The following is a 9,849-nucleotide window of genomic DNA, read 5'->3' on the forward strand; positions in this document are numbered from 1 at the left end:
GTAAACTCTGGGGGGTCCACCATAATTTATATATTTTATCCTCCTTCCATTCATATTAGCAAATAATTTTATGGCTTAAGCCCAAAAATAAAGCATATCAAAATATCAAATGGACCACACCACAGGAAATAGTGTGAATTGAACATCTACTGTTGAAAATTTCTTGAGGGCCACTGAAGTTTTGGATTAAGATTATATTTGTTTTTTTCCTTCATCCATGTTTTTTGGATCTTATGAACAGGTTGGATGATAAATAAACATCACTATGGGGCCTAGCAAGGTTTCAATGGTAGAAATCGTTATTCCTACTCTTTCATGTGTCATGGTATAATTGTTCTTTGTATGTGGTTTCAACCACTTAATGAGCTAGGAAAACGAATGGACGGTTTGGATAAACCACATACATTTACAGTAAGTTCAACAGAGTTTAACTCAGTACACCATCCGATTTCTGTGCAAAGACAGAAGCCTAGCGTCTCGGTGTGAACGTAAGAGGCGGATTTCCTGCAAAAGCATTTGGCAGGAAGTTCCTGCGCAAGGATTCGGCTGGGAGTCTGGGACCCAGCAGTATTAAATTCAGCCCGTCCATCCTTTTCTCGAGCTCATTTTAAGACATCCAACCAAAAATAAGGAGGATTCAAAACTTAAATGGGTCATACGAGAAGGGAATGCCTACTGTTGAAACTTTCCTGGGCTCCACCTTGTTGTTTATATTCCATCCAAACCGTGTGTAAGGTCATTTTCAATGACATGAAGTGAAAACAGTAAAAACTTAAACTGATCCAAAACTTTTGTGGCAATATAAATATTTCAACGGTGGTCACTAAATTTCCATTGTTTCTTCATGTGGCCCATTTAAGTTTTGAATCCTCCTAAATTTTTTTTTCCCATGTCCTAAAATGATTTTGAAAAACAGATGGACAAGTTGGACTTATTACAAACATCATAGTCCACCTAGGATCCTTGCACACGAAGTGAATGCTAAAGACTTTACAGGAAATCCACCTTCGTCAGTGCAGGAGAATTTTTTTTAAGACTCTCAATACGTGGAATCCCAACCATTCTCCTCATCCCATGGCTCTCGTAAAAGTTTACACACAAACTCCGTGCGCAGTACAGTGCGCGGGAGACTGGCCCTCTCTCTCTATATATATATATATATAAAGAGAGAGAAAGAGAGAGAGTAATGCTCACACACAACTAGCTGGAGATTGCATTTTCGTCCAACTAGCCATGCATTTAATGAAAGCAATCCCACTTAATTAATGAAAGTTAATGCTTCCACCGCATGCTAATCCCTCTTAATTACCTTACAAAGAACGGTGGAGACTGTATTAGGTGTTACAACTAATAGGGGTGACTCCTTGACCATGGGGCCCACCTTAAAGCATATATTGTATATCCATACCCTCCATTATTTTTTCACAGATCATTTTAGTGATGATTCTAAAAATGAAGCAGATCCAAATATCAAGTGAACCACATTATAGGAAACAGTGGACTTTAAATGCCCACCATTAAAAGCTCCTAAGGCCCACTGTTATGTTTATTGGTCATCTAACCTCTTGATAAGGTAACACAAATCCGTACGAAGGGAAAACTCAAATATCAGCACAAGTAAGACGGACCCCACAGCCAGGGAACACCAAGTTCTGTGTTGCACGGGTTACACGCTAATCCTTTTCCTACTCAGATTGCGTAACAATTCACATGTGTGGTTACAATATTCTTAGGAAACTTTTAAGTTCAACTGGTTGGACTAAACGTTACGCCCATCATATGATAACTTATAAAGTATGATGTTTATATCAAATCCAGCCCTTTCAAAATTTTGGCTCCATAATTCGGATTATATTGTTAAATGATCATTAATCTCTACACATGAAATGCCCCCACACCCTTTAAAATAGCATTCAAACAGTGATAAATAGAAAATAAGTTCTGGCCCCATATTTGTGTTTTCCTTTCATCCAGGTCTGTGTGACCTAATGAGCAGGTTCGTTGGAAATTAAACATTACAGTAGGCCATATGAAGTTCTCAATGGTAAGCATTCAATCACCATTATTTCTTGTGGTGTAGTCCACCTGGGATTTTGATCTATCTCGATTTTAGGCACAAGCTATACTATGAGATATAAAAATTAATGAACTGCCTGGATGAAACACTTGCATCATGATGAAAGTGGGAATGCTACTATTTAAACCTCCCTAGGTTCTATGGCCGTGATGTCATGAGGGAACTCTGAAATCCATTCTATCCATTAGATGTCACACCAAAAGTACGCTTGGGTCCCAAAAATCAGGCCTGATTCATGTGAGCCACACCATGGGAAATAGTTTAGTGGGTTAACCTTTTCATGTACACTGTTTCCACTAGTGTGGTTGACCTGAACTAAGGATGGGGATGAGATTTGAGACCTTGATCTAACATGGAGTGACATACCTGATGGTTGGGGTTGATTTTACATTAACACAGCGATGGGCCCACCCAAGCCGAGGCCCCTTTTCCATGCCAAAATGAAATTAGTATGCGGTGGAAAGCATTTACTTGCATTAATTAAGAGGGACTTGTTTCATTAAATGCATGGCTAGTTGGACGAAAATGCAATGTCCAACCTAGTTGTTTGCAAGCATTACTCATATATATATATATATATATATATATATATATATATATGGAAAAGGTACTATGCGCTCACCTCACAAGTCCGTCTCGTGAGGTTGAGTTGTGTGGGCCCTACCGTTATGCGTTTCGAACATCTACCCCATAAGTCAGATGCACCATTCCATCGTGGGCCTACATCTCAAAAATCAAGTCAATCCGTGACTTTTGTGGGCCACACCACATACAGAAGTGGGGAGGGGTTGTGCACCATTAAAACATTTATAATCATTTTTTGGGCCCACCGAGATGTGGTTTGCAAATCCAGCCCATCCATTATGTGTGTCCCACTTGGATGAGGGTTCAAACCAAGTTTCAGCAGAATTCAAAACTCAGGTGGGCCCCACCAAGTGCTTTTATATGTTTTAACGGTGTCTTCACATGATTTTAGATGGTATGGCCCACCTAACTTCCGTATACGGTTGATTTTTGGGATATCCTATAATTTAGAGGGCATCCATCAAATGCATGGTGTTGATGGTCGACATGCATCACGGTGGGGCCCACACAGCTCGACCTCATAGGAGCTCATCGTGATGTCGAGTGCATAGTACCTTTTCCCATATATATATATATATAATCCAGTCCATCCATGGGATTAAAATCATTATTGTGCCATACATGAAGATCTTAAGCTTGATTGAAGGATCACGTGGCCACACCAACAAGAAAAATGTAAAATTACTCTAAAAACAGTGAAGGTCACTTGCGTGGCTCACCTGACTTTTTATATCGGGCTGATTTTAGTATCTTCTCTTCATTTGTGTGAGCTAGAACTGATTTATGGGTTTTATGATAGATAAACACCATATATAGAAACTTATGGTTTGCATACCATCCTTCTTGTTTCATATGATGTTGCCCATTCAAACCGTGGATTTAGTTGAGTTTTTATCTTGAAAACACAAGATGAGGAATTAACCTGATGAATGGAGTGAATTTTTCGTATAGAAGATGGCGGGCTCCACAGACTTTGGCATTTTGTGCAATTATATGGAAGGTGAAACAAGTGTCCAAGTCGAGCTGACTCTCATGTCTTATTCAGCGCATCTAGACGGAGAGGGAGCAGATTCCGTCAAGCGGGGGTAACACGGAGTTCGGTCATGGTATGACCATCGGGTCCACCTTGTCGTATATCTTTGGCCTGACCGAACTCAGTCTTACTACCCGAACCTGACCGAATCGGCTTCCGGACCAAAACTGCATATTCGTCACACGATATTTGAGACACAGAAGGTGAGGTTGTAGATCTAAATCATCCATTTACCAGATCCTATCTATAGATGGTCCATGGCATGAAATCACATTGACAGAACAATTCCTATCCACTAGTTTATTCTAAACCATTTTCACATTGGAAACAACAACAGATGTTACCCACTAATGGACGGTCTGGATCTGCCTCCTCACCTACCACTAGCCAGATATTGGGCGACAAACACCAGTTCCCGATCCAAGCCGAAGGTCAGACGTTCTCTATTCTAATATTCCTTGAACTAGATTCCACATTCCGGTCTTCCTTGTCCGCAACATGGCGGTCCACGTCGAAGATATCGTGTCACGGATACACCAGCCTTGGAACACGAGGAAGTATGTAATCCTCAGCCAGAGGAAATCCACAGAATACTCAGGTTCCCAATTTGTAAATGTATGGCACATGGTTCAGTGATCCTTATCGTTGGCTGTGGATGGACTGTCCCTTTGATATCGCAATCCAGACATTTCAGTTCGTATTAGGATAAACAGACCACATTCATCTGTAGAGCAAAGGTTTTTTGGAGGATGGTCCATCTACGGTGGGCCTCATCGGACCAACGGTCCCGATTTCTGAACCCTGGCTCCACCTGTTCAAATTATTGACTGAATAGCAGAACTCACGGGGGGTAGATGTTCAGACAGAGTATCCTATGAATCCTCTTCTTACGTCCCTTCGAAGGAGGAAATAATACGGTACGGTGCTGGGCAGAGGACACGATTTCCTGAATCACTGTAAATGTAAATCTAAGCTTTGTGGGGTCCACCGTGATGTTTGGGTTATATCCACTCGTACATATGTTTCAACGGCCTATATTAGAACGCGATGACAAGATATATGCGGATTCAAAACTCAAGTAACAGGAAGTGGATTACGTATTAGGTAATTCAGTATGCTTATGCTCACCGTACTGATTGAACTATGTGGGGCCATGATGGATATATATGTGTCTTATCCATGCCGTTCATTCATTTTTTTAAAGGTCATTTTAGTGCTTAAATAGAAAACTGAAGTATATCCAAATCTCAAGTGGACACACCATAGGAATCAGTGGGGTTAATGATATACACCGTTGAAACTTTCATAGTGCCCGTCATGATGTTTATTTACCATCCAACCTGTTCGTAGGGACACACAGACATGGATGAATTAAAAACACAAATATCAGTTTAATCCAAAACTTCCATAGTTCCCGGGAAGTTTTTAACCGTAGGAATTCAATTCACACTGTTTCTTGTGGCCTACTTGACCTTTGGATATAATTCAATTTTGGGTTCATGTCATAAAATGAGTTGATAAAATGGATAGACGGCGTGGATAAGACACAAACATCACGGTGGGTCCTACATAGTTTACTCAGTTACTAAGTAGGTAGTAACCTTCCCACTATAGAAACCTTGCTTTGGGATGACGCTGATGTTTATGTTTTCCCATCGTCCCTTTGGAAATGACCAATAGGTTGGATGACATATATATAAATCACAGTGAACCGTGAAGGTTTTAACGGTAGGTATTTTCACCCTATGATTTCCTATGGTGTGGTCCACTTGAGATTTGATTCTGCTTCAAAATTTAGCTCGAGTCCTGAAATGAGCTGGCTAAGCGTACGGACAGAGCCGATATAACACAGACATCATGGTGGGCACCATAGAGGTTAGGTTACATAATATCCCTGTAGCCCAGGTCACACGCAAGTCGCCTACTCGGTCAGACACGATAGGTAACCGAACGGCGTATCCCATACGACCGCTTCCTACGGCCAACCTTGATGCTTGTGTCGGTATCCACTCCATCCATCAGATTATTTCTACTACCTTCGGCATGTAGGCTAAAATTCAGTCTATATTACACCACTCAGGGCCACACCAGATATCAGAATGGGGATGGCATGCCAACCATAGGTTTGTGCATGGGGCCCACCCATGGCCTTTGATATTCCATCCAGCACGTTCATCCGATGAATCTAACCCAGGACGAAGGAACACTTTGGAAGCCAGCCTGATTTAAAACTCGGGCGAGTCAAGTGTGAAATACATCATAAAATTCAAAACTTTAGGCGTGAGTCTACATCGTTACCATTGGTTCAGCTCACCTGAGTTTTTTGCAGTACTCTTGTTTTGGGATGTACGGTTAAAATTAAGAGTTGCACAGGATGGACGGATTAGATGGCACACGCACAACAAGTTTCACCGCACGGAGGTAGTGTGTTGTGCTCTCTGTATGAAACATGTGTTGCAAAGGACTGTACTCGGATTAAGTACTGCCCACGGCAGCGACGGACAGAGAGGTGGTGGGATTTGATTGGATAGGACGCGGATTCAAGCATGGGGCGGTTCAAAGGGGCCCGGTTTGGGTGGACCGACGTCAGTGGAACTCTAACTGTAGGGGCCACTGTGCTGTGTGATCCTTGCATCCACACCGTGCATCCATTATGAAAGCTCATTTTAGTATATGGTCCCTTAAATTAAGCAGATCTAAATCTTAGGTGGACCATACCACAGGAAACAATCATGATTGAGTCACTACCATTAAAAACTTCATGGTGGCACTGAAATGCTTATTTGCCATTCAACCAGTTGATAAGATCACGAAAACACAGACGAAGGGACCAAAAAAATATCAGTTTGATTAAAAACTTTTGTAGCCCATGAAAAGCTTTCAATGGTCGATTATCACTGTTTCCCGTAAATGGTCTACCTGAAATTTTGGGATCAACATTAAAATAAGCTTTCAAAACGGATGGACGGCGTGGATATATGGATATAAGTTAAATACATCAATGTGGGCCCATGGTCAGGGATCCCACCCACCTCGGTGGATACCCGTTTCAAAGTTGTTTAAGTCGTGTATGCGCTGGATTGGACCATGCTAACCTTCTGGCCAATCGAATTCCGCCGCGTTATCACCCGTACAGGCGAACTCAATTTGCAGTTAACGGGCGCCTACTTTCTCTACACGTGGCATGAACTTTAAATCTAATCTTTTCCTGTATGATCCGAAAATTACACCGAAAGTATTATCATCTTGGCTGATTGGCGACTATAGAATGGACGGCTAAAAGGAAAGTTAGACAAATGTCCACGAATCATTCATCAGGAACGTCGATGGAGTGCGCCCAACCATTTGGGCGCTTCAGATTCGATACACCACTCCCCACCGTTGAATGCAAGTTGCTTGGTGACTTGATTACTTGCAGTTTGACCAATCATCTCCTTTCCATATGACATGAGTCATGACCGACAATGCATCCGAATCAGTCCAAAATTTCATTTGATGCTCTGACAGAGCACGATGCTCCACATGCATGCACCTGTAAATTCGAAACAAATCATATGACTGTCTCAAATTCAAGCAACCAGATAGTGAGGACCCAAGCTCAAATTCATTAGAAGATCCCGACCTTTGATTAGCAGAAAATTCTCTGTGGAATTCAGACCATATATTATGTATCCTAACCGTCCATTAGATCTCCACCAATCAGACAGATTATATCATATGTTCACTGTGAATTTTTAGGGTGCGGCCCATCTATGTTAGGTCCCATTATTTTGGACGGTTTAATTTGATTTACATGTATAACACGTGCACAATTTATGAGTGCCTGCATATGGAGCAATACATTACCAGAGTATCAAATATAGTACTCAAAATGTATACATTGGATGTACGGGAGTCTCACTCACTTAAAATTTCATGTTTCTGTACGGAGGATTCCTGTTTTCTTGTGCTTGAAACCCTAACTTTTAAGTGATGTGTTTCAATGGCTGTGATTGGGCTGAAAGTAAAATGTCCCATCCGACTGAATTGGTGCATCATTTCCAAGCTATCTGATAGTCCTTTCACATGAAAACCGCTATTTACATCCACCCCCCCCTATTGATATGTACATCCTTTCCGCTTGCTTTTGAGTAACATTTCAGTACAAAGCTTTACTATCGTAACATCAAAAGTAGGGAAGAGGGTGTGCATCTATCAATCTCAATGGATGTAGCTATCAACTCACTTTCTTTTTTATGAATATTCCATTGTTTTCCCAAATAGAGTTTGCTAACCCCACACGCACCTTACGCACGTGCCAGCCTGGCATTGTTTGTGGCACATCTAAACCGTGTATAATGTGGACCTAACCATGCAGATGATCTGTCATGAAAAATCAAGCAACCAACTCATCAGATGAGTGAAACCCATGTTCAAGAAACAACAGAGGGTTCAAAAAGACTTGCCTACCATCTACATCCAATAGCCGTTGCAATGAGTGGACCAGAATGGTTTTCGCAATAAATCATCTTCATATTGAGGTCCAAAATACGAACGGCTTAGATGTCACTTGCCAGGTTGGCATGTGCGAGGCGTGTGAGTATTTGGTAGGCCTCTACTAACTATTTATTTAATGTAATACACTAATCAACATTAAAGTATAGATAATCACATGAGAATGAGGTGGTTAGACCCAAACAAATGGCACAGTAGTAACATCCACATGGGACTTGCGTCCTTTTCTTACTATTCATATAAAAGGTGACACGGGATTTGTCATTTACCCTTGAAAGGGAGAAATGTGGGGCCCATTGGATCTTTGGCTTCTTGGACTGAGAACATATTATTATCTAATCCAACGGTTGAGAAAGCCTCAAGGAAGGTTAAAAGAAGGTCACATGGTACGACCTAGGGGGACCAAGATCCCACTCAAAGGAAAACCTACCTTAGTTTAAACATCCCTATACTTTCGTTTTTTTTTTTAATCTTTGGGCAAATACATGGAAGAGATTGAGAGGGACTCCACTCAAAAGTGCTTAAATATTCCAATTGCCCATGATTGTCTTCACATGTTTTAACATGGATTCCATCTTCCAACCCCAAAATGCAATGTTTTTTAATCGGGTGGTCCACATGATGTATGGTGGATCATTGCTTTGTGAAAAGGCAAGAAAATGATTGGCCAGACCCTTAGTGTTTGGGGATGTTTCACATATGGAGTAGGCTAAGTTTAGGCCAGGAACACCACCTATATTGGTCTCCACATGGGGTATGCATTCAAAATCAATACTCCCACCAATCATGGAATATGCAATTTAAGAATACAAAAGGAGGGCTGCACATTATCTAGGTGGAGGTCAATTTCTCATCTTTTGTTTTTTTGTTTTTTGGGTTTTCTTAGTCCCACCTTCCAACCCTACAAGAGAAAGCAGGTATTAAAATACCACTAAAGCAATGGAAAGAATTTTCAAGATTCTTTACTTAGATACCAAAGAATGGAATATTTAAGAAAAATTAATAAAGAAAATAAAGGGGAGATGAAAATAAGTTGCTGGCGTGAAAAATGAGTAGCAATTTTTAGATTCCTAGTTTTGATAGAATTTCGGGGAAAACAAAAAAGGAAATCACTTTTTCATTATAACATGGAAAAGCCACAATTTATCATTATTTGAAAATTCTAATAAGAATAAAAATTTCTAAATCATAAAATATTTTTCTCTACTAGTGAAATGGCCATGAGCCGGAAGTACCTGTGACCCCAACATGGGTCAGAGCATAATTACACAAGCAAGGCAACCATGGTCTTACTCCAGTCCACATCTTGCATCCAACGAATTGAAACAGATCAGAAAAAATCTTGCTTATGCGGACACATTAAATTTGAATCAACATTATGAATTATTTAATAACTAGTGCAATTGATTGATATATTTCATACTAGTTAGCTGAGAGGTTATATATTAAGATCATAGTTCAAAACTCGAAATTCGGACTTGACTCGGTATCCAGCTGGGTCGAGTTGGCATGAGGAATCATATGAGTTTTTACTAAACTAAACTTGATATATATTACATAAATTAATAATATAAGATTAATAATATATGTTTAAAGTAGTTGTATGTGGTTAGGCATCTTATCCTCTTTCACAAAGGGCACAATATCAATTCTAGCCTCA

This window comes from Magnolia sinica, chromosome 3 (assembly GCF_029962835.1).
Source record: "Magnolia sinica isolate HGM2019 chromosome 3, MsV1, whole genome shotgun sequence".
NCBI classification, from domain to species: Eukaryota; Viridiplantae; Streptophyta; class Magnoliopsida; order Magnoliales; family Magnoliaceae; genus Magnolia; species Magnolia sinica.